The sequence below is a fragment of the Mustela erminea genome, chromosome 13, assembly GCF_009829155.1.
Source record: "Mustela erminea isolate mMusErm1 chromosome 13, mMusErm1.Pri, whole genome shotgun sequence".
Taxonomy (NCBI): Eukaryota; Metazoa; Chordata; class Mammalia; order Carnivora; family Mustelidae; genus Mustela; species Mustela erminea.
This window is the reverse complement of record NC_045626.1, coordinates 14416527-14443155: the sequence shown is the minus strand read 5'-3', so window position 1 is coordinate 14443155 and position 26629 is coordinate 14416527. Positions and strand designations below refer to the sequence as shown.

General features: G+C 46.1%; 1 pseudogene; it reads left to right on the top strand.

Moving 5' to 3' along the window:
- The window catches only part of LOC116571464, a 46321-nt pseudogene extending 23657 nt beyond the window's left edge, over window positions 1–22664 (top strand).
- The last annotated feature ends 3965 nt before the right edge of the window (window positions 22665–26629 follow it).

Below are 26629 nucleotides of genomic sequence, written 5' to 3'. Positions count from 1 at the left end.
CACTGTTTTGTTTTGTTTTTTAAATTTTATTTATTTATTTGACAGACAGAGATCACAAGTAGGCAGAGAGGCAGGCAGGGAAGGGGGCGAAGCAGGCTCCCTGCCAAGCAGAGAGCCTGATGCGGGGCTTGATCCCAGGACCCTGGGATCATGACCTGAGCTGAAGGCAGAGGCTTTAACCCACTGAGCCACCCAGGTGTCCCCAAAATTATGGTGTTTTAGTTCTCATGTTGCCTCTTACTTTTTTTGTTGCTGTTGTTAACTAACACTGCACTCTTAGGATTTGTCCATGTTCTTATGTTCCTGGGTCTGTATCTGAGCCATTGCTTCTAACTTGAGTGATACCCTATAATATGTATCTATCACATTTTACTCTAATTTCTCCCACTGGACATCCATGTGGCCTCTAATTCTCCATCACCAAAAATGAGATTAGAACAAACATCTTTGGGTCTATCCCATGGTGGTGTTGTGTGGGAATTTCTCTGTGATGTATTCCTAGAAGCCAAACTGCTGGGACTTTTTTTTTTTTTTTTAGTAGGCTCCACACTTACCATATAGGCATTTTATTATCTCATATCATCACCCGAAGAAGTACAGTACAATACAGTACAGTACAGTACAATAAGCTATTTTGAGAGAGATCACATTTGCATACCTCTTATTACAATATACTGTTATAACTGTTGTATTTTATCATTAGTTATTATTCATCATTCACTGTGCCTGATTTATAAATTAAGTTTTGTCATAGGTATCTATGTATGTATGCAAAAAACATGGTGGTTTCAGGCATCTGTTGGGAGTTCTGGAAATTCTTCCCAGTGGATAAAGAGGACTACTGTATTCCTTTGTCCTTACTTTCCAGACAACACTTGGGACTACCAACTTTCTAATGTTTGCAAGTCTGATAGGAGGGAAGTGTTGTTTTAAGTTGCATTTCTCTGATTGTTAATGGTTTTGATAATCTCTTCATAAGCTTATTAGCTTATTTTATTATTTTTTTAAAGATTTATTTTAGGGGCGCCTGGGTGGCTCAGTGGGTTAAAGCCTCTGCCTTCGGCTCCGGTCGTGATCCCAGGGTCTTGGGATCGAGCCCCGCATCGGGCTCTCTGCTCAGCAGGAAGCCTGCTTCCTCCTCTCTCTCTGCTTGCCTCTCTGCCTACTTGTGATCTCTGTCTGTCAAATAAATAAATAAAGATCTTTAAAAAAAAAAAAAAAGATTTATTTTAGAAAGAGAGTATGAGCAGGGGGAGGGGCAGAGGGAGAGGAGGAGAATCCCTAGCAGATTCCCCATTGTACACAGAGCCTGGTGTGGGGCTTGATCTCAGGACCCCAAGTTCATGACCTGAACTGAAATCAAGACTTGGACACTTAACCAGCTGACTCACCCAGGCGCTCCTTCATAAGCTTATGAGCTTTTAAAAACCACTCCTCTGTGTCATGGACTGAATTGTCCTAAACCCAGTTCCTCAGATTATGACCTTACTTGGAAACAGGATCATTGTAGCAGCTTACAATCAAGTTAAGGTGAGGTCAGTGGGATCGGCTCTGCTCCAGTCTGGCTGGTGTCCTTATGGGAAAGGGAACTTTACGCACAGACGTGAATATGTACCCACCATAGACTGTGGGAAAAGACACGGGAAAATGCTGTAGGAGATCGGAGCTGTGCTGCCGCAAGCCAGCCACTGTCTGGGGCGACCGCAAGATAGAAAAGGCAAGCAGGAATCCTTCCTCTGCAGGGGCCAGACAGAGTACGGCTTCACTGATACCTTCCCGTCAGACTTTTGGCCTCTTGGCCTGTGAGAAGACACAATGCTGTTGTTCTAAGCCACTAGTTTTGGCATTTTGTTATAGTGGCTCTAGGAAACCAAACATTCTCTGCAAATTGCCTGTACATAGCAGTTGCCCATTTTCCAGTGGGGATCCTGCGTGTGGGCGGGTGGACGCGGCTTACGGGCCCCGGATTTCCCTTTGTTGTTTGCTCTGTTCTTCCTCTCCCGCAGCCCCATAGCTGCCCGGGGCTGCTTTGAGAACAACATTTCAACAAGAGAAGAACCATCTAGACAAAGAGAGGTGAAAGGCAATGAGGGGATGTTTTGAGACAGAGGAGGTTTTGTGATACCTCCAAACAAACACAGGAAGGCAGTCCAGATGGGAGGAAAATCGGCCTGGAGACAGCAAGAATCCCCTGTGATTCCCTAAGTGCCTCGAACCCTTTATTTCCAACCCTCTCATGCCCCCCTATAACTAAGATCAGTGACTGAGTGTCAGCTGCACCCCCAAGCCATTCGGGGACTAGGACAGGTGCTTCAGGCCACTCGGTGTCCACCTCCAATGAAGCCGGCAGTTTGCCTCATGCCCACACACGGGGTTTATACAATAAGCCAAGTTAGGTCTTCTTTTAAGAAAAAAAAAAAAAAAAAAAGATTTGAGAGAGAAAAAGAGAACTCGTGCATGGGTGGGGGTGGAGGGTGGGGGAGAGAGAATCCCAAGCCGACTCCACGCTGAGCGCAGAGCCCCTCGCAGGGCTCCATCCCAGCACCCCAAGATCACAGCCTGAGCTGAAACCAAGAGTCAGAGGCTCAAACGACTACCTCACCCAGGCGTCCCCATGTTAGGTCTTCTGTACTCCATCTTCTGACTTAGTTTCTTTGAACCCTTCAGAATATCCAAGGAGGAAGGCCATGAAATATCCAAAAGCGGTTTGCTTTTTATAAAAGACACTTTTGTTGCCCAAGCTGAGTGATGTTGAGCAGAAAGGCTGAGGCTGTTTGGAAGAAGGCGGTTCTGGCAGGTGTGGGCGGGACCAGGGCTGCAGAAGCAGGTGCTGCTAAGTTACATTCTGCCCCAGTTGTGGCTCCAAGACGGGCCAGTTTCATCCATCATTAATTTTTACTTCCTTAAACTGTGCCATCTCCTTGCTTTCTCATGGTACCTTCCCCAAGAGGCCTCTTCAACTTCTCTGTGAGCCCCCAAACACACAGCACCTGGATTTCCGGTGTTTGAACTCCCTAAACAGCAGCCCCCTCCTCTCGCTTCAAACGAGGTGTGGGGAGATGACCACATACAGGGTCCCACGCACAGGCTGCTCAACGTTTACTCCACACTGAGAAAAGCAAGAAGACTCTCTCTATATACCTTTTGCACATGAAGATTTTAATTTTTTCTTGTTCCCCCCCTTTTTTTTCTGCATGTTCTTTCTTCAAAAATGTCCAATGACAGAACTGGGAATACTTACAGAGTTCTTGCAAGTTTCAAGAACTCAATTTAAGTGTAAGTGGTTTGGTAAAGAACCCTCCCTTTAAAGGATGCCATTCATCAGTTTAACAATGAGTATTGCCTGTACTTCAAGGCACTTGGTTGCTGTATTTTTTAATAAAATATTACGGATGAACCAAACTGATTCACCCCTATTTATATGGAATTTAAGGTTCTGTATTAGGTTTTATAGTCTTGAGGTGGGGACTCCACCACAGGACATAAAATTTAGAAGCCATAAAAGAATATGTGAAGATGTGAATGTATAATAACAATTTTTTTTTTTTTTAAAGGTTCTGCCTGGCAGGGCGCCTAGGTGTCTCAGTAGGTTAAAGCTTCTGCCTTCAGTTGTGGTCATGATTCCAGGTTCCTGGGCTCAAGCCCCTCATCGGGCTCTCTGCTTGGTGGGGAGCCTGCTTCCCCCTCTCTCTCTGCCTGCCTCTCTGACTGCTTGTGATCTCTGTCTGTCAAATAAATGAATAAAATCTTAAAAAAAAAAAAAAGATTCTGCCTGGCAACAACAAAAACGAGGCGAACAAAAGCAAATTAAAAGACAAGAGATAGACCAGGAGGAGATCACGTGTCATGTATAAGACACCAGGTCAACGGCCATGCTGTTTGAAGAGCTTCTACAAACTTGAAGAAAATACCAAAAAAAAAGAAAAGAGTGGGGGTGGGGAAGAAGGCAGGGGATAGGAACAGAGAATTAGAGAAGGAAATGCAAGTGGCAAAAGGATTTGTGAAAAGATATGCAAGTTACTACAGAAATAAAAATCTAAAGTAGAACACTTTCCTCCTTATATTGAGAGAAAAAAGTTTCAGTGTGTGGGGGAAAGTGGAACTTTTACACACAGGTAGTAGACTTATAAATTAGTTTTTTTTGAAGGCATTTTTGTAGTGTCTCTTAAACTTTAACATATAGGTACCTACAAATTTAGAAATCCCTATCTAGATATGCATTCTACAATAATGCTTACACGTGTATACACCAATACATTTACAAGGGAGAATGATCAAATAAATTATGGTACATTCATTCAACAAATAGCATGGAGAATGGAGTGTCACTGTAAACCCTGACCTGAGGGGCGCCTAGACTCAGTTGGCTAAGACTCTGACTGTGGCTCAGGTCACAGTCTCAGGGCTCTGGGATTGAGTCCCACGTTGGGCTCTACGCTCAGTGGGGACTCTGCTCGACCCTCACTCTGCCCCTCACCCTGCTTGTGCGTGCATGCTCTCTCTCTCTCAAATAAATAAAATCTTAAAAAATAAACAAATAAATACTGATCTGAAAGATGTCTGTAATACATTATTACATGGAGGAATCAAATTGCAGAATAAGAGATAGATATGTGATGATTCCATTTCTTATTTTATTTTAAATTTTATTTATTTATTTGACAGACAGAGATCACATGTAGGCAGAGAGGCCAGCAGAGAGAGAGGGGAAGCAGGCTCCCCACTGAGCAGAGAGCCCGATGTGGGGCTCGATCCCAGGACCCTGAGATCATGACCTGAGCCAAAGGCAGAGGCTTAACCCACTGAGCCACCCAGGTGCCCCTGATTCCACTTTTTAAATGGATTTTTAAAAAATGATTTTAAAAATCATTTTTAAAATGATTCCATTTTTTAAAAAGTGAAGACAGGCACATGGGTGAATGGGTGATAGTAAACACACGGGAGTTTAGTAAAAGGGAATGATACATACTAACATATTAAGTGGCAGAATTGTCAGTTTACAAGTCTTTTTTTTTTTTTTTTTTAAAGATTTTATTTATTTATTTGCCAGAGACAGAGGGAGAGAGAGAGAGCGAGCGAGCACAGGCAGACAGAGAGGCAGGCAGAGGCAGAGGGAGAAGCAGGCTCCCCGCCGAGCAAGGAGCCCGATGTGGGACTCGATCCCAGGATCCCAGGATCATGACCTGAGCTGAAGGCAGTCGCTTAACCAACTGAGCCACCCAGGCGTCCCTACAAGTCTTATTTTATGATATCGAACTTCCTGTAAGATAACCTATTGCAGGCCTCCCATAACCCCCCAGATAACAGAGCAAGCTCTTCCAAGTCCCGATCTGGGACATTCATCTCTGTAGTCCCCAGATCTGGCTTGGGGACTGGATAAACACTTCGTTGGAGGCGACAGGCCTTCGCACTTCCCCACTCCGCGCAGCTGCACAGGTGCATGTGGCTTTCTCCCGCCAAGCTCAGCTTGAGTCTACTCCCAGAACCAAGCTGCAGAGTGGTTTGCAGAAAGCAGAAGCCTAAGGGGGCAGAACCACACACACACACACACACACACACACACGCCCAACCAGGTCGGGTCCGGCTTCTCCTCACTACAGCTGCCACAGTGGCCACCAGCTGTCCCAGGCTACAGACTCTCACCCCTATTCACTAGGAAGAGCCCAGAACTGAAAGCCAAAGGGTAAGTTTGGTGAGGGCCAAAGAGGGGGCACCGGGGGGACGGATATCAAGAGAGTTGAAGCGTGTGACGTGAAGGTGTGAGGATTTTCCTGAAAGCCGCCAGGAAGAAACGCAAGAGAGGTGACATCTACGCACAGAACAAGACTCGCAAAGGCTGGACGACCCGGTCTTGCCTTGTAACTGCTCCTGGTCTAGTCATGAAGCCCTCTTTGAAGACGACCACGAATGTGCAAATCTTTCTTGAGGGAGAGCCGCAAACATTAATAAACTCCTGGAAAGAAATCTCCGAACTGGATTTGCAAGCTCCGGCTCCCCAGCGTGCGCCGCTCGGCAGCCTTCAGACAGGTGTCTGCCGTCCCAGCGACTCGCCTCCCTCTCGCGTTTGGTGGCACGTTATCACGAGTTAACGTTTGTCCGGGTCTTACTCCGGGCGGTTATTCTGAGCACTTTGTGCACGCTCTTTTCATCTCCCGCCTTCCCCAAAACCCATCAAGTAGGGTCTCCGCTCTACAGTTGTCAGTGTGGTTCAGTAGTTAGTCTGACATCACTCTGTTACACTCCCCCCCACACACACCCACAGCGTTGCCTCCCCTACTCAGGAGCCCCCAAACCCCTTTCCCTTCTGCCTTTTTGCAATTTGATCTGCAGGCCCTAGACATTGCACCTGGGTGGGTAGAGCGAAAAAGATTTTTTTCTTCCCTTACACATCTAAGCTGGGACCTGATGGGTACCTAGGAGCTAGCCCAGCTACAGTGGCCGGGGAGGAGAGGCACAGGGAAGGGGAGTGAGAGAAAGCCCAGAGGTCAGTAAGGTATTAAAAGATATCAGAAGAAATTGTGGTCACCTATCGGCGGAGGAGGACAGTGTTGGGGACAGACATGCGGTCAGGGCCCAGCTCACCGTGTATGTCAAAGGCCCAGCTTTTAGACACCCCCACCCCCCAAGCTTGACTGGTAGTCTGACGTGGTGCAAAGTCCTCAAGGACTTTTAAGTGGAAATGGACAGGCGGGGACCTCAGTTTCGGAGCAATAGTGTGTGGCATAGAACGGGGCTGGTGGGGGGTGATGGGGGCGCCTGGCGGGAGGCAGGGTATCACTTGGGAAGCTATTCCAGTTAAGCCTGTGAAAAATGCCAGTGAGCCGAGCCAGGAGGCCAGCAGTGGGTTGCAGGGAAAGAGACAAATTAGAGGCATTTAAAAAGAGCGCCGAGTGCATAAAATGAACGACGAGAAGCTGCAAGTGAGAAAAAGACGATGTGGAAAGACAATTTTAAAAGGAAAAGAAAAAAAGGTAAAATCATGACTCATAAGGATATAAAATGAACACATGTTAAAGATTTTATTTTACCCATAAAGAAGGAACCAGGCAGATGTTATAAGTGGTTCCAGGGAGAAATTGAAAAATAGACACATTTATAGATGAGGAATATTGAAATGAATAACTAAATGGAGGCAAAACCAGCTTCTGCCACAGGAAAGAGCATCCCGCCAACCTCTGCAAGACAGAACAGGATTGCCCATCTACAGCTAAGAAATATTCTGCAAGCTCTCAGTTACGTCCAACTTACAGAGTCATACAGCAGGCCCCAGGCCACTGGGACACTCGGAGCTGTGTCCTTGAGGCAATGCACCATCTCCAAGGAATCACCAATTCTTCCTTGCTGTGGGATGACTCTGCGATGTCCGACCTGGACACCCAGAGGTGTGGTCGTGACAGGGAATCTATACCCCAGAGAGAGAGTCGTGGAAACGGAAGGAAGAGAGGAGGACCCATGGACTTGGCCACCTTTCAGGGGCTAACCTTGCCCCTGATGGCACACCTGAAGATCCTAAGGAGACACCATTCGAAGGAGGGAAGGATGAACAGTGGACAGGCATAAAGGGCTACAGGCCTATGGTCAGTAGTGATTGTCCTGTTTTGATTTCAAGGATAAAATACCCGGGGCTCAGTGGCTTCAAATCTGGGGGGAGGCATGGGTTGGAAGAGCCTCTTTTGCTCTCCACCACATTTGACCTTTATGAGCACCAGTTTACAGAAGGTTCTGGGTAAGCACTACAGTATATTCCAAACAGATCTTGCCCAGAAGGAACGTCCAGTGTGGCTGTTTCAAATTTGGAACGCATTTTTCATTGGAAAGAATGTCACCCGCATGACCACTTTCCAACCCAACAACTGTGCTCTGTTTGAACACTCCTCAGAACAGGGCTGGCTTTCCAAACCCAGAGTGGAAAATGTGAAGGGCAGAGGATTGTCTTCAATTTGTCAATTTATGGCAAAAGGCATGTAAAAATTATTTTAAAAAATTAAGTTGGTTTTATGACTTCCATGTATCAAAAGCAATAAGGTTGACTGCAGCTTGGGGCTACCCCAGACATTTTCAATCCTATGGTTAGATGCAGGGTGTAGTTTTATAGCATATATTGGATTTTTTGTTTTGTTTTTATTAAGTTAAGCAATGTGGTGTACTACTAGCAGTTGAACATAACCAGAAAACAGGAAGATGAAATGAGCGTGGCAGCTGTTTGTACAGCTTCTGGAAACACTTCTGTGTTTTTCAGCCTCTGCTCCTCTCCGTTCCTCATAGCAGGTGACACCAGACCCTTACAAACAGGCTCATCCCTCCCCCATCTAGGAAGCTCTTCAAAAGAGGTTGTCTGGGTTCTTCTAGCTGTCCATGGTAGCTTCTGGGTCCTGGGCTCATCCCTCCCCCATCTAGGAAGCTCTTCAAAAGAGGTTGTCTGGGTTCCTCTAGCTGTCCATGGTAGCTTCTGGGTCCTGAACTCTGCTACACAGACCTGGCTTTGGAAGTCATTGGAGTTCAAGGTCTATCAACAAGATTTGCCTTGTCCTGGCCAGTCCTCTTTTCCGAGTCCTCCCCCAGAGATTAGGACCCTGCTCCCTGCTGAAACTCTCCTCCACGGTTAGCTGCCGATCTTGCTGGACTTTGAGCACTGCCTCTACCACTCTCTGTGGCCATGTTCTGCTTGCTTGTTGGAACATCCTGACCTCCGGGGTGAGGTCTACTTGCTTGCCCCATGCTGAGAGCCACAGGACTCTGGCCTGTGCTTGTATCCTTCAGACACTCTGCCTTAGACTCCACACCAAACATCAGCCCAATGCCAGCTGCTGGGTGACTGCCAAACAGCAACATAACCATGGTGGCCAAGTCCCATTCCTGGCTCTGCCCGGCCTACTTCTCTGTCCACACACCACTAGGTCACATCTGTCTTCACTCCGAAAATCTAGGTAATGCTGGGTGTAGCACCACTTAAACTTATACCAAGACTGAAATCTGTCCATTCTTCATCGGTTTACTTACTATGGAAAACATCAAGGGACGTGGAGAGCCTTTGGCTCAAGTTGTCTTGTTCTTTTATTCCATTGTCCCTTTTGACAAACTGAAATTGTAGGCTGCAGAAATGAGACTCTGTGCTCTCCCTCCTACTCTCCCCCTGAAGACCCATGATGTCCAACATCAACAACACTGCTGAACTTGACTCTCCATCGTTTGTGTTACATAAAAGACATGCCGTTTAGTTTTACAAACATACTTTTAGATCAAATATTCACCCTTCTTCTCTCCAACATTAGAAATCACTATCCCTCATGCATGGATGTGTGTGTGTGTCTATGTGTGTACTTATTGATAAACAGCCTGGCAGTGGAGTCCAGCTCCCCTTGGCAGTGGAGTCCAGCTCCCCTATCTTATTATAACAGATAACATTATTATCTAATGTTGTCTAACATAAAAACTCAGATAACATTATTATCTGTTATAATAATACCAGAGACACTTACTGATCACTTCCAAAATGCCAGGTACTGTGCGAAGGGCCTTACGTGCACTCTCGTTCGGTCCTCCTCAGTCCCATGAAATAGGTCCTATGGTTAACCCTAACTGTCGCATGAGAAATCGGACACTTAGGGAGATAATCTGCCAAGTTTCCCTGTTAGTGTGGGGTTGGGGGCAGGATGGGAATAGAAGTCAGGAGCCTGCAGGTGTTTTAAGTGTCAGCATTATCATTGCACCTCAACCCCTGTCATGGCACAGGGACAGAGAGGGCCCTCAACACAAGCTTGTCAAGTGAACGAATGTGTGACTCCTCCTTCCTTAGGATTCAGCACTAGCTAGCACAGATGATGCATCAGTTTTGCACCAGTCACTGTGCTTTGACATGAAGAAGCAGTTAATGGTTCATTTAAGATAATATCCATAATTAGAAATTAGAAAACAATCATCATATGGCAAAACCAAGCCTGGAATAAACTTTTTTTTTTTTTTTTAAATAGAACCACCATGATGACTCAATTGTCCTTTTTGGCTTGGAAAGGGAATGATAAAGATGAAGTTGGAGAGAAGGGTTTGTTTTTTAATGTAGCAGAGGAAAACTGAAAAGGAAAAGAAAATCAAAGAGGATCTGTAGCACCCCACAGGATGTTAGACCTACAAGTCTAAATTAAATTCAGGTGGGGTGCCAAAGAGGAAGTCCCTCTTTCCTCTTCTGGTGGTTTAAAATATCCCTCCCCTTGCCAAAGCTCATGGGGTTCCTAACTCACAGCCCAGAGTGGCCTCTGCAGAGAATCTTAGGCAATGGCCAAGAGCTCTGGCTCTGGAACCAGCCCTGCCTGGCTTCAGATTTCATCTCCACCCACTCACGAACTACTTGACTTTGACAAAGGACAATGACACCCACTAGTGAGATTAGGTCTAAAATTAAGCGCAGTTTCTTGGCATTCAATATATAGTAGCTATTACACTTGTTATCAATTATGACTACTTACTCATAAAATATACAACAAAATTTTGAAAGCATTTTGGAGAGAAACAAAACCTCCTGTGGAGGTCAATTGACAAAGACCCATTATTCAAAGTGCACTTGACATATTTGCAGAAGCAGAGAAAGGAGTCACTCCTGAGAGTCTTAAAACCAAGAAATGAATATTCCTACCCAGATGTCCTGGGGCAAGCCAATATGGTACAACCAATCAAATAGACAAAAATATCCCCAGACCTGGAGGAGAAGCAAATTCCAGGCCAGAACCATTTCCTTGTTGATGCTAATTAAGAGTTCAAGCCAGTTCCTTGGTGAAGAGGAATTGATATTTGTAAGATAACTCATTATATATCTCTAGTAGGTCCTCACATACAACACGTGTGAGTGATCACGATTACAGAGTGTGGTTTTAGTCACTTCCACATTATTTGTTTTTATCAGATCTGGAGTTTAAAAAAAAAAAAAAAAAGATCCGGGGGTATAAATATCCCTACAGGAATTTATTCTGCCAGAGATACCTCCTGTGGACTTGACTTGCCACCCCCAGTCAAGGTCCTACAGCAGAAGGGAAAAGCTAGCTCAGCGTATTTCTGACTTAGAGTGAGACAAATTGCATGGTGTAGGGGTGGAAACATTTTCCTTCTTCCCTTCTAGGTTCTTTGCCTGTTCAAACAATTAAAATGACATAAGACAGATTAACAGAAGAAGAAATTTAATCAGGTACAATCAGGACCCCTGTAAAGATATGTAGACCCAGGTAATTGAGCTGAGGGGACACGGGATAGTGACTGGGAATACAAAGGGGAGGAAGGCCATTCACTGGAAGGGAGGGGAGAGGTTTGAAAAACAAAGATGGCCCTATTATGTCCGTAAATTTCTTCCAGTAGAGAGGAATCTCTGCTAATACTCTCTTCCTGGTACAGGCTCCCTTTCCAGTGTAAATACAGGCAGTCGGGAATGAGAGGGGAGGGGGGGGAAACAGGTTTTCTGGAACTGTTGGACTTTGATTGCCCTTAGCACAAAATAATTACTGTGTTGCAGTGGCATATTTTGGGGAGACTTGTTCTGAACCCTTTCAATAGTCCTAGGAGAAAGGTCACCTAAGGTGAAATTCACTAAGTGGTCAGGTCAAAAATCAGAAAGGAAGAAGTCATTTTTTAATATCTCCCTCTCTGTGACTTTCATATTTAATCTATCAGCAGGTCTCGTCAATTCTCCCAACAAGATAGTAGCTGAATCCCTCTCCTCCCTCCTCCCTTGCTCCATTTTTATGGCAAACACCTCTCCCCCCTTAACCAATTCTCCATTCACTAGCTAGAATGATCCCTTTAAACCTGAACTCACCTCATTGCACAGCATCTGCTCTCACTCTTCTGTTAGCAAAATCCTGGAGTCCAGGCAGGGTTGTGTGGCTCATACTAACTCCTATCTTTCACCTGGACATCTTCCAGTTTGTCAAACAGGCTACTCCTTCTGAGGGCCTCCATACAACCTGCTTCCTCTCCCCGTAATTAATTTTTCCTACTTTCTAGGTCCAACCTATTCTCAGGTCTTAGCTCCAAAGTCACTTCTTTAGGAAGGCTGTTCCCAACCACCCCAGTATAAATTAGGTCTCTCATTTCTTTCCTTTATATAATTTATCACTATTTGTTATTTGTGTGTGTGTGTATGCGCATGAGTGTGTATGCATATGTATATGCACAACATAACACATGCACATCCAGATCAACATTTTAAGTATGGGTCTCTGCTTTAAGACTAAATTCTCTGGAGGCAGGAACCATGCCCTGTGTTTACTACCATGCACCAAGGGCCTCACAGAATGTATGTGACATGAGCAGAGTCAATAAATATGCGCTAAACAAATGGATAAATTCCTTGAAAGGGAGAAAGGAAGAGGCAAGGATGAGCAGTTCCCAGCATTAGCTACAAGCATAATGATTCTCTGAGGAGAGGAGGCAATATTTAACCAGCTGTCAACAAGATTCAGGAAACTTGAAAACAAAGTATTTTTATTTAAAACAAATTCTACAGGCTTTCTTTAACCATTCAGTATAGTACATACAATCAAGAACTCAAAAGAGCACTGAAATGAGACAATGCCATCACAATTCAAAGGTGTAAATCCCTTTTGTGAACATTTCCTATGCTTATAGACCCAGAAGAGAGGATGCTGGCCAGGACAATGAGATTGCTACTGAGAGACAGCTACATGCTGCTGATCTGTGTGTTTTCTGAGCTTTCTCAAGAACAATAGGCTATTTTTGCCTGAACTTGTGAACAGTAACCTAACACCCTAGATCTCATTGTTTTTATTTTTTATTTTTTTAAGGTTTAGAGAAAGAGAGAGTGTACGCACACATGTGCATGGGCCCGGTGAGGAGGGGCAGAGGGAGAGGGAGAGAGAGAATCTCAAGCAGACTCCCACTGAGTGTGGAGCCCAAGACAGGGCTTGATCCCACAACCCTGAGATCTCGTCCTGAGCCAAAACATAGAGTTGGACACTTAACCTACTGAGCCACCCAGGTGCCCCAGATCTTATCCCTGCTAAGCAGAGATCCCAATACAGGGCTCGATCCCAGGACTCTGAGACCATGACCCATGCCAAAGGCAGAGGTCTAACCCACTGAGCCACCCAGGCACCCCGATCTCATTGTTTTTAATGGTTGGCTCAGTCTCTTCAATAAATGGTACTGGGCAAATTGGACAGCCACATGCAGAAAAATGAAACTGGACTATTCTCTTATACTGTACACAAAGATAAACTCAAAATGGATGAAAGACCTAAATGTCAGACAGGAATCCATCAAAATCCTAGAGGAGAATATAGGCAGTAACCTCTTTGATGTTGGCCACAGTGACCTCTTTCCAGACACATCTCCAAAGGCAAGGGAAACAAAAGCAAAAATGAACTTTTGGGACTTCATCAAGATGAAAAGCTTCTGCACAGCAAAGGAAACAGTCAACAAAACTAAGAGGCAACCCACGGAAAGGGAGAAGATATTTGCAAAGGACATTACAGATAAAGGGCTGGTATCCAAGATCTATAAAGAACTTCTCAAACTCAGCACTCCAAAAACAAATGATCCAATCAATAAGTGGGCAGAAGACACAAACAGATACTTCTCCAAAGAAGACATACAAATGGTCAACAGACACATGAAAAAATGCTCAGTATCACCAGACAATGGGGATCCATCTTACCCCTTTCACTAATAGACTTGGAAGTCAGCAGCGGTAAGTACAGGCGATGTTTAGAATACAGGATTCAGGCCCAGGAAGGTGGTAACAATGATTCTTTCCCCAGAAGAACCTTAGAAAAAAGAGAATTCTTTCCCAAATCCCTGCCCAGTGGTTGTATATTCCAGAAGCTATTAATTTTCTATGCTCCCACCATGGGAAAATGTTTGGTCTCAAGGGAAACAAGCCAATTAAGCAGTTGCTTAAGGGTGAAACCAAAATAAGTTAGGAAATTTTAATGGTACCACTAAGCATTCCTCCTGAAGTCTAATGAGGAGGACACTCAGATGGAAACTTGGCAGATAGATACCATCAGTGGCTGCCATGGAATGCAGCAACGTACAACCTGATGCAATTCAACAGTCTGAGGCCGGGAAGGACTCTGCCCACTGATAATGGTTTGGGGGACATAAGGTAGAAAATGTGTGGAGCTCCAGGGAGCATGTTAGGTATTAAGTAAGCGAGGAGCACATGGGCTGTTAGAGTCCATGGTCCACCATCTCCTTCATGGTAATGGGCTCTCACAAGGTAGAGCGCTTGGTTCACTTTTGCTTTGTGGAACATTTTGACCTGCTGGACCTCTCATTATCTTCACTGATTTCTTGGAAGTCCAACCCTGCCCAGGCTCTGCAGGGGTTAGGATCACAGTGGTAGAGTATGTTCAGAATGCAGTGGAAAGAAAAGTTGTACAACTTTCGAAAATGTTCTGATGAAATGGAAAAGAAAATTAAAAATGTAAGCCTCTTACAGCGTAAACTGTGCCAAGCATGCCTTGAAATTTAGAGACCCTTGCCCATTAGAAGAAGAAGAAGAAGAAGAAGAAGAAGAAGAAGAAGAAGAAGAAGAAGAAGAGGAGGAGGAAGAGAAAGAGGAGGAGGGGGAGGGGAGGGGGAGAAGGGGGGAGGAGGAGGGGGGAGGAGGAGGGGGGAGGAGGAGGAAGAAAGAAAAGGAAAGGAATCTGGAAAGCTTAGCATGTAGGAGATGAAGCACAAAGAATATTGAGCGTACTAAGGTGGAAGTTAAGGAAGATCTTGAGGAAGACTGTGATTCTGCTCCCAATTGTGCGCGATCAGCTCACACTGTGACCCACGGCCTCACTGTCCCCACTGCATTTAATGTCACCCATCCTCCCTCTCCCATGAAGTCAGTCTAAGTTCAAATCATGCTGATGACCCTAAAGTCCCCTTGAAAAGTATGAAGTACCCCTGTAAATGCCTGATATGAACCAGTTAGCCCTACGTGAACTGGAGGGACAAGAGAGCGATGTTTCCGGACCCTCCCACCTGCCTCCTCTCACAAGGCCCAACTTCTCACATCATAGGAAGGAAAACTATGACTCCTGTGTCACCACTCTGTTGCCGCAATTCTCTCTCGCTATAACCAGTCTCGGATGCCCATGTGGTATCCTGCTTTCATCTTAATAGAGTAGGTGCTCTCTCGCACTGGGGTACCTGCAGAAATCTTTGAAGGCAGAGCTCAGGGTCCTCACTTTCCTGCAGCCCATTCAGAATTAAATGCTTCTTCCAGAGGCGCCTTGGTGGCTCAGTCTGTTGAGTGTCTGACTCTTGATTTCTGCTCAGGTCATGATCTCAGGGTTGTGGGACTGAGCCCTGCATCAGGGTCCCTGCTGGGTATGGGGCCTGCTTAGGATTCTCCCTTTCCCTTGAGCTCTGTTTAATAAAACAAATAAATTATTAAAAAATTTAAAAAACAGGGCGCCTGGGTGGCTCAATGGGTTAAGCCTCTGCCTTCAGCTCAGGTCATGATCTCAGGGTCCTGGGCTCGAGCCCCACATTGGGCTCTCTGCTCAGCAGGGGGCCTGCTTCTCCCTTCTCTCTGCCTGCCTCTCTGTCTACTTGTGATCTCTCTGTCAAATAAATAAATAAAAATTTTTTTAAAAAATTAAAAAACAAACAAACTAACAAACAATATGCCCTTCCAATGCAGCTCCACATCCTGGGGCCAAACTTTTACTGGGCCTGTCATCTGTGCATCTGTGTGTCCTGCTAGGCTAGGGGAACGTGGGGACCCAAGGCAATGTCTTCTTTGATTCTGGTTTCCTGAGACTGGCCAGCCCAGTGTCTGGCACATAATTGGAACTTGATCCCATTTTCCCTTAATTGAGCATAATTGTCTTTTTTTTTTTTTTTTAAACACAATTCTTTTGAGTTCTAGGCATAACAGCTAAAAACAATATTTTGCTGCTTCACAATTGGAAAACTGGAAGTTTGCCACTGAGGTGAGCAGAAATTTCCACAGTTATTTTTCTTCCTCGACGTTAGGAAAGCAGTGTTTCCTGACAAATACTATTCTCCTCGGTGATGAAAGAATCGTGGAGCTGGAGCAGGAATGTGTGGGGACAAACAACATTTGTTATGGCGACTTTACACAAATCAAAAGGACTCTTTTGGCTTCTATAACCCAGGTGCCTTTCCACGGCTCACTTCTTTAGTGCTTGTGCAGCCAACAAATGTAGTTCTCTTGTTGCTTAGCTTTTCCACATGTGTTCAATATTTACAGGATTTCCAAAATTCTTATTATTTAAAAATAAAAAATTTTGATGAAAATTATGATAAGAATGAAATTGTAGAGTATGTATAATATGATTTGCTTATAAGTGGTAAGTTTTGGTAACATATAGAGCCAACTATCAATTCAGTGGGAAGAGAAAAAGAAGACTACAGATAAATTTTGCTTTCTAATCTACTTACATATTTTTTCCCGCTTAATATGAAAAACTAAAATTAAAGACTTAATACACGCTAGACAAGGTTTTAAGTGTTGACATATATTGACTCTATTTTGTAGGTTTTATTATTACCCCCCCATCTTATAAAGGAGGAAACTGAGGCACAGAAAGGGTGGAAACTTGCCAAAGTTACACAATAATAAATGCCAGAGTTGTAGGCTGGCCCCGAAGCCTGATTCCAGACTTCACAGTCTTAATCATCACACTATATTGCTTCATATTCTGTACTAATCATAAAAGACTATGAAGAATTACTGAGTGCTAATAATTTAAATAGGTTAGCTTAGCCAAGTGACCTCAGTTGAGTCACTCAATTCCTCAGGACAGTATAGCATAGAATTTAACCTTACCCCCCAAAAGACCTGGCCTTGGCCCTTGGGTTCTATAGGAAAGTCTTTGTTAAGAGTGGAGGCTGGCCATGCCAGAAAGACCTAAGATGTGATTTAGGATGGGACTTTAAGTCACACCCAAAGAAGCTGGAGACTAGAATGGAGATCCACCACCTGAGCAATCAATCAATCACGCCATTGTAATGGAACCTCAATAAAAACTCTGAAGCCCAAGGTTTGGCTGAGCTTCCCTGGCTGGAAATGCTCCATGTGTATCATCACCCTTCAGTGCCAGGAGATTGATGTGCCTTGACTCCATGGGAAAAGAACAACAGAGGCTTTGCCTTGGAATCCTTCTGGGCTCCACCCTGTCTCTTCCTTTGACTCTTATATCTTAACCATATCCTTGCTCTGTAATAAGTCGTAACTGTGAGGATATAGATTTCCGTGAGTTCTGTGAGTCTTTCTAGCAAGCTATTCAGTCTAGGAGTGGTTTGGGAGCCCCTGACCCTGCAGTTGGTGTCAGAAGTGCAGGGTGCTCTTGTATGGAGACCTGTCTTCTTTACCCGTGTCGTCGGCCCTAGCTTTGCTCAGTGCCTCTGTTTCCTCTTGGTCTCAGTAGAATTGAAAGCCTGTTATTTCGCAAATTCCAGTTCACTAGGTCCAAGTGGCTGGACCTCGTTCAACAGGGTTTTCACTACATACAAAATGAGGGCACCTCTTGTGCACTCTAGTCCTAGGTGGAGACCATCAAGCCCACACCCATCACCCTACAGACTCGCACCACCTTCGTTCACAACAACAGCTCCTGGCTCATGTCTTCACCAAAAGCGATAATATGACCAGCCACCTTCACCTACTTCTCCAGGCAATGAGCTCATCATATTCTTATTTGATCCTCACAACGGCTTAACAAGCTAGGTTACCATTATTTGCCCATTTTTTAAAAAAAAAGATGATTTCTTTTAGAGAGAGAGAGAGAGGAAGCACAATTGGGAAGGGCAGAGGGAGAGGGAGAGAGACCCTCAAGCAGACCCCATGCTGAGCCCAGAGCCCAGTGTGGGGCTTGATCCCATGACTCTGAGATCATGACCTGAGCTGAAATCAGGAGTTGGGCACTCAACCCACTGCCCCAACCCAGGCACCCCTCCCATTTTTCTTAGAGCAGAAAAGTATGCCTTAAGGCAGCTAAGTAATTAACCCCTGAAAACAGAGTGTGGTAGACAGAATAATGGTTCCCTAAACATGTCCACATTTTCATCTTCAGACCCTGTGCAGTGTCACCTTCATGGCAAAGAGACTGCCTATGTGATTAAGTCAAGGATCTTGAGATGGGGAGATCGTCCCAGATTATTCAGGCAGGTCTGACATAGTCAGAAGGGTTCTTAGAAGCAGGAGGCGGGAGCACCAGCATGACCACGGAAACAGAGGTTGCAGTGATGGGAGGAAGGGACCACATGCCAGGGAACGCAGGTGGCCTCTGGAAGCCTGCCAAGGGCAGGGAACAGATTCTCTCCTAGAGCCTCTGGGAAAGAACGCAGCCCCACTAACACCTCAATTTTAGAACTCCAGAACTGTAAGATAACAAACTTTTGTGGTTTTGAACTACTAAGTGTGCGGCGATTCTGTGTTTGTAGCAAGGAGCAGCTAAAGCAAAGAGCTGTTACAGGTGGATGGGGGATTTGAACTCAAGCAGTCTGCCTCCAGGGATTGACTTTTACCTCCATATCCCCACCCCCAGGCATCAGCCCCAGCGATCTGGAATCCTACGGACATTTTCAATGACCAGTGGTTACAGTTCTTCTCTGCAGTTTCCAGTGGGACCACACAGTCATGGAGTCCTGCGGCCAACACAGAGATGAGGAGGGTGGCCGGGTCTGCCTGGCCCGCTTGCCCAGGCTCGCTGAACCCATTTCTTCCCTTGTAGCATGGGACGGGGATGGTGCCAGCTCAGTGGGGCTTTTGAAAGGAGTTAATGAAACAGCCCAACTATATCACTGAATGCAATGCCTGGTGTAGAAAAACACACTAAAAATATATTATTCTCTTAAAACTTTATTGAGTGTTTAATATAATCTTCTAGCCTTTTGCTAGGGAGTTTTAACTTCAGAATTCAGGTTTGCAATAGACCATCACAAGGATTTGTAAATAGAAAAAAAAGGGGGGAGGATTTCTTCAGTTTTATATAATGTTTTAGGTTTAGTGTCCTGTTACTAGCTGACATTTCAGGATAAATAACATGGCGGTTGAATAGGGGCTCCCGGAAATTCAAGCCCATCCAAAAGCTCAGAATCTGACCTCATTTGGAAATAGGATCTTTGTAGATGTAATCGAGGTACGGATTGAAATAAGATCATGCTGGATTCGGGTGAGCCCGAAATTCCAACAACAATATCCTTATAAGAGACAGAGAAGTGCCCACCGAGACTTACAGGGCAAGGCTGTGTGACGACCAGCCGCAGACCTGGAAACGACAAGGATTGCTTGAGACCCCAAGCTAGGCAGAGGCAAGGAAGGATTCTTCTCCGGTTTCAGACACATTGTTTTCAGACCTGGAACCGTGACAGCAGAACTCTTGCTTGTTTTAAGCCCCCCAGTTGGTGGTACTTTCTTATAGCCACCCTAGGAAACGAATACAAATGGCGGTTTGGGGTGCTCCTTGAGTCCCCCGCTTATGGGAAGGGCCATTGCGATCCACTCCTCTGGGCTACGTCCCTTGTCCCCTACAGGGAATAGCTCTTCCTCATCCCCACGTCGCCGCTGGTGAACTGCAGCAAGAGATGGAGGACCGGAATGCGACATCAGGAAGGATTTCTCTCTCCAGCACAGAAGGCGCTCTACCCGCCAAGGAGTCCTGAAAGGGCTACCCTGCCGAGAAGCAGGTGGGTGACCTTGAAGGGGGAGGGGTAACCTTCTGAACATCCATTTCCTCAAAGGGAACTGGTTGAACAAAACATCGTTAAGGTCCTTAAATAATAGGATTATTTAGCAATCAATGGCCTTGCAAGCCCCCCCCACCCCCCGCCCCCCCCGCCCCCCAAGACACAAGAGAATCTGAAGAATCCTTGGAAGGTAGGGGCAAAGAGCTCCTATAAATGCTTAGAGCCCCTTTTTAGCCCCGGGTCTGGGTCTAGCCCAGGGTCTGGGTGGGAGTAGGATTACTGTGGCCGCCACAGCCTGCTTTGCAGTACTGATACAGTAGCTGGGTCCCGACAACAGATTGCCCTTTGTGATGCAGACCCTCCTTTGAACTTGGTACACAGTACCTGTTCTGAGGGCTCGCATCAACATCAGCATCTCAGGAAAGGGCTGGTTGTGCCGCGCTCCCTGCGACTGCCCACTGTGTCCGCCCGCTACCCCAACACGCAGCTCGTGCTTCAGTAGCTCCCGCTGCAGATCTGGATAGGGGTCTCCCCTGGGTGGAACGCACAGTCTCCCAGGCTTCCTGGGAATCCTCTCCGCTCAGCAGGTCGGATCTTGCCTGCTCAACTCACAGGCACTCAGTGCAAGGTTAGAGGAGATTTAATTAGAGAGGAAATATAATCTTTCAATCTTTAGATTGCATATCAGGGATCAAAGTCTCCAAAAACTCTCCCTGGCTGCTTGCAACTTTGCAGGAGCCCACTGGCAGCTGGGAAGAGACCCAGGGTTAGGGAGAGTTGATGTCGGGTTCTGGGCCACATGGAAGTTGCTCTCCTGCTGAGTCCGAGCTCCTCAGTCTGTGTTTACTACTTCCACGGCCGCACCCGCACCCGCACCCCCACCGTTACTCCCCTTTCCCCCAAATCCCACGGCCCTAGCAACCAGCAAGCTGTGAGTTTTGTCTTGTTTATATTCTTTTACAGCTTAACTATTTCATGCCCTTTTACGTGTTCTAGCCAAAGGATTGGTTGAAGTCACCGGCGTATTCCTTCCGTGTAGATCTTTAAAACTTGTTCTACTTTCTTTTTCTGCTGAAGGAAAATAACCAGGAGTGTGTCTGCTTACACAGAAGGAAAGAAAGTGAGAATATTGATGTCATGCATTGCTCCAGGTGGCCCTGGGCGGAAGCCTGAAGACAAACGAAAGCACACAAAGGATGACTTTTTAAAAAGCGATTCAAGTGTTATTACTAATTCTCTCAAGGTTTTGCTTTGTTTTTAAGATTTTTCTCGTTTATCTGACAGAGAGAGCACATAAGAAGCGGGAGCGGCAAGCAGGCAGGCAGAGAGGGAGAAGGGGCTCCCCAAACAGGGAGGCTGATGCAGGACTCGATCCCAGGACCCCAGGATCACGACCTGAGCCTAAGGCAGATGCTTAGCTGACTGAGCCACCCCAGGCGCCCCTTCCTTGAAGTTTTTAACCAACACCTTAAAACTCAAGACAGGTTAAAGTTAAAGAAAAAAATATATAATAGCAAATGACCTAACAAAATCGCTTCAGAAGAAAAACCGTACAGGGAGTGAAAATTCAACACTACTTCCAAGTGAGGACAGAGACGGAGCAGGTGGGAAGTTGGGGACGGACAGTGCCGGCTACAGACAGGGGAGCAGTCCCTGCTGCTGACATGGTCTCTTGGTCCCCGTTCCTCACATGTTAGTAATGAAACAGGGACCGCTGCCCAGTGTCCTCTCTGGGAGCAGCCCGAGCCCCATGGAGAGCTGGGGCCTCCACCCATCTCTCTCTTTCCTCTCGAGATCCCTCTCTTCGGTGGAATTCAGAATGGGCAAACTCTGGGCCCTGGCCCAGCCCCAGTGAAACACAGAAGCAAGCCCGGGTTCCACAAAGGCTGCAGTGGCTCTCCAGTCTAGAGGCCAGAGTAGGCCAGGCGACAGCCAGCAGGGGCCTGATGACTAATTCCTCAGCGCTCTGAGAACCGTTTTTGAAGATATAAATGAATGTCACTCTTTGAGCCCCACAGCTTCCCAAATATGCATCACTGGGCTAACCTAGCACAGGGCGCCAAGCGGCGCGGGCTGTGTTATTTGTCCTGCGCCCAAGGGAGGAAGCAATGATATATTTAAAGCAGGGTGTTTTCAGGGAGAGCATTAACACAGTGAATTATACCGAGAATGCAAATGAAGGAACAGTGAAAGTGACCTTGAGTTCTGAATTTCAAACTAGTTCCCTGTTAGCTGATGGGGGAGCTGATTGGAAACATCAGGAACAGAGGTTACAGATGTTCTGTTTATTAAACAGAAAACATTAACAACTTGGTTGTACATTGAAACACACTAAAGACAGGAAAACAAGCACAGTGCAAAGGGGAAAAGTTCAATAAATTTCTCCTGAGCTTTTTTTATTTTTTTCTTAGCTCTATCTCAACCCTGGCATTTTCCAACTGTAAGCCAAAGAAGAAACTCACAGGATGATTTTTTTTTTTTTTTTAAAGAGCTGTTTTCAGTCCTACCAAGTTGACAATGCAATCCTCTCTGGAAACTGCCTGTTGAGATACAAAGCTCTAGGTCATATGTCAGAGAAAGATGGTAGAAAGAGACCATTCCTTGGGGGAACAGCAGGGACAGAGGCGATTAGAGCTGCAGGGCACATTTCCATTTTAAGGGACAGGAAAAGGAAAATGGATTCAAATGACTTGCCCATGATGGAGAAAAGGCTAGCACTCTGACTCTGGTCTGTGCATAGGACAGGAGTTGTCACCACCTTTCTCAAGTTCGGGTGGGGTGTGGAGAAAATAGAAGAATGCCACTGCAATGTTGCCTCCGAGGACCTGGCAGCAAGCTTCCGGAATCAAATCCCAGCTCTGGCACATATGGCTGACAGTCAAAGTCTTTCCCTACAGGCCAGAAATGTTACCTACACCTGTGACCAGAATTCTTCCCCTACTAATCAAAAACGCCTTCTGCTGCACGCTGATGTCTGCCCTGGCCCCCTCCTTCACCCAGACCTCTGAATTGGATCTATGAAATGTCTTTCTGCCTCAAGAACAGGCTTAATTAAGTGCCAGGTGTCTGACGTTGCTCCCAGAGTCCTCTGGGAGAGAGTCTTTTCCCCTCTTGCTGTCGCTCAACACGCTGAGCACTGGTGGGCGGCTGAGGCAATGGGGGCCACTTCTGGCCAATAAGATTCAAAATTGATTACAACGTGATCTCGGCCCTCGAGGAGTTCATAGCTCTTTGGCCTTTCCTTGGGAGATAGAAATCAGGCTGCCTGGCAGGCCTGGAGTTACAGCCTGGTTCACCTTGATGGCTGGGAAGGCAAAAGCTTTTTTCTTTTTTTTTTTTTCTTTTCCTTCATGGTCATGGTTCCACTGAAGGGACCAAAGGGATTCAGAAGCGCTGGCATCATTTTGTGGGATTCATTACTTGACTTAGGAAAGGTCAGAAGAGAAATCAGAGTTTGAGTCCCCTTTTCCAGGGACACAAAACCCATTGCTGGGGTTGAGCCAAGGACAAAGTTCTAAAATGTAGCCAACATCTGCCCAGAGAAAGTGAACTGCAGAAGTTGACTCCAGAGGCGAGAAGATCTAGAAAGGGCCGGTCTCCCGAGCGACAGGCATTGAGTGTGTGGAGAGGGACTGGGGAGGGTTGTCTGCCTCCCACCTAAGCCCAGCCTGCAACTAGGAGAATCCGAGCCTGTCAGGCCCTCGGCTACCCTCAGAGAGCGCCTGAGAACATAAGGTGCTGAGGTTCTGAGGACAGGCCTGTGGCCTTGGTTCATCCGGGTTCAAGCCACTGCGCCTTTTGTGGTCACCGACAAAAGGGATTCATTCCCAATGCCTTTAGGAAAGGAAACTTTATAGCATCTCATATTGGTGCTACTGGTTAATAATCTTCCAGAGCCAAAAGAGGAAAAAATGAGAAAGGGATCCTCCAGCAGACCTAAATATGTTGCCAGATCTCCGACAGGTGGAAACTAAGAACCAAAAGACTCCGATTACGCTCCCCATTTCGCTTCTAAGATGGTACCTGAGCGAATGTAAGTCCCTCGGTCCCAGTTTTCTCATCTATGCAATGGGACTGTTACCTTCCCTGTTTTCCTCCTGGGGCCGGCATGAGGCTTACAAGAAACCTTTATATATAAAGATCTTAAAACGTGGCCAGTAAACAAGAGAGAGACTTATTAGCAATAGACTCTCTTCCCCCTCCTCCCATGGGTGATCCCTTGGCCCCAGCTGGCGTCCCAGAATCAGTCAGCCTGGTTATTGCTCATCTCTCCAGGATGTGCCAGTTCCCAGCGGCTCAGAGATTTTGGTCAATCAAGCAGCTGCTAAGCCAAGAAAGACTGGTGCAGAATGGACGTCTCCTTAGGACGTAACCACTCTGCAAGGCCTGGGGCAGAAGTCCTCTCTCTCTGAGCTGGTGAAAAATTGGGGAGCAGGCATGCATTTCTTTAATGAAAAAGGTAAAAATCTTACCATGTTCTGAAAACCTTACTACATCTCAAAGAGGACCCTGCTGCTTTCCTTGTGTACTTGCTGAGTCAGCCTCTGGTTTACGTATAGATCAGATGGGTCAGAACTTGGAAACAACTGTGGTTGATGCAGAAATGAGGTCGACAATTAGCAACCATGGCCGTTCATTAAGAGCTTCACTGGGCGGGCGTTCAGCTGTGTAGTGAGATTAGGTAAAACCTGACGCTCACCTGGGCTTAATCAGACTCACTCTACCCTCTTACAGGGAGCTAATTCGAAGCCCTTAGTATATCTCTCCCCACCCCCAAATTACTCATTCTAAAGTTGGCCTCTGTAGTGAGACCCTGGAGTATAAACTTAGGAGCTGGGGAATGGAGGGCTCCTCTTCCCAAAGAGCTACTCTGACTTGCTTGGTAAGGAAGAGACTAAAGGAAATTCGGAGAGGAAGAGTTCTTCTGAAAAAGGAGAGGGTCCGTGCTTGGTTTGGCTGCAGCTGCTTAGTGGAGAACAAACAGGAGTCAGGATCCTTACAGCTTGCCAGCTGCTCCCAAAAGGTGTGTTCCCAAAAGGCGTGTACAGGGGCGACTTGACGACAACCCTCATACCATCGTTGGCCAAGCTTTGGGCCATCTGTCCTCAGCTGGCTCTGGCCTGATGAGATGGTTGTGACCAGGCATGAGCAGGAAGGCCCCTCGGTGTGGATCAGATAAAGGCTTCATTAAGCAGCATTCACCCAGCATGCCTTCTTCGTGTGGACACCTCCCAGAGCATTTTTAGTGCAGAGGGCTCCTGCCAAGTAGAGGCAGACCCAGGCCCAGCATAGCATCAAGGAAAAGAGGACAGGGATAGAGACAAAGGCAGATAAAGATAGAGAGACAGAGATAGAATATATTGTGTTGTATTGTGTGTGTGTGTGTGTGTGTGTGTGTGTGTGTGTGTGTGTGTTTGAGAGAGAGAGAGAGAGATGTAGAACTAAGAAAAATAAGGGATTGGGGCACCTGGGTGGCTCAGTGGGTTAAGCCTCTGCCTTTGACTCAGGTCATGATCTCAGGGTCCTGGGATCGAGCCCCACATTGGGCTCTCTGCTCAGTAGGGAGCCTACCCCTCCCCCTGCTGCCTGCCTCTCTGCCTACTTGTGATCTCTCTCTGTGTGTCTAATAAATAAATTAAAAAAAAAAGGGATATATAGATAGATAGATAGATAGATTCCAATCAACCTTCCACAGTTCATTCCACAATGAAACAAGGGCCTGAGACTCTCCCTCCATTTCTTTTATAAAATAAGGGGCTGGCACTAAAGTAACCAAGCTTCCTTTAAGTTCTAACATGTAAACTGTCAGCTTGCAGATAAATGGTTAAAGCAGCCACAGGGATCCTGCAAGTGAGGCCGTGTCTGAATGCTCAACTTTTTGCAAAATTCGTTGAGGCTCCTGCAGTCTGCAAAAAAATCAAATTCAAAACAAGATGAAAGAGTTGTCTGTGCAGGGTGGCAGACACTGGCTGGTTCAGACAATGCTTGGGGGGTGGTTCGCTAATGAAGAGGCTCCGTATCAGTGAGAACATTGGGGCGGCAGCAGGAGCGTCTCTCGCAGCCCTGTGATTACAGCACACAATGATGCTGATTGCCAAGTCACTTTCTGCACAATAGCCCCAACACGGGCAGTGGCATCTCTCAACCTGAGAGCAGATGAGTAAACACAATGCACGAACATGCGTGCTCAGTATTTCTATTCTTAGCCAATCTCTCCTGTGGTAATATTTCTGAATTCCTTCAATAATGCTGTCAACTTTTAAAACATGTTGTGAAAATATTCTCCTTCTAAAAGGAAAATTACTGCTCAGATGAGCTCATACACACCCAGCACACCCAGAAGGTTAATCCTACCCAGCGTACAGGGCCACAAGTAAACTGCTTTTTCCAAAGTGGTGATAAGTATGTTTGAGATGGACTTGCTTTCGGTTCCTTTTTGTCACAAAGGGCACAGCTGCAAATGATCGCTCTGGGATCAGGGTTGTTTGGGGGCCACTGGACAATGGTTTCATATGAAGCAGTGGGTCTGTGTGGTGGTCGGACCCATAATTCTGGTATCAAGTCGGATTATACTACTTGAGGCTAAAGGCCACTTGGCCAACGCTCCTTAGACTTCATTAGTATGTGCTCTGGTCATCAGAACTTGCCAGCTGAAACCACAAAGTTAGGTATTACAGGATGATAAAGTGGATGATTTAAAGCACATTTTCCTTGATCAGCAATCTTAATGGACACACTTCCTGGGAGTATTCAGCACATGCTGGCTCAGCTCTGCTGTTCTGTCATTGACCCTAGTGCCAGCTGTTTGCGTCTGTCTTGGCTGACACCTCCTAGGCCCGCACTGCTGCTGTAGGAGTCTGACCCGCTGTGGTGATCAGAGTCAATACCACTTCCTCCTTGGAAGAGTCAGGCCATGGTCTGGGAACCTCTAGTTTTGAGCTGAATGTAACCTGTATCTTAATTTTAGGCTTGA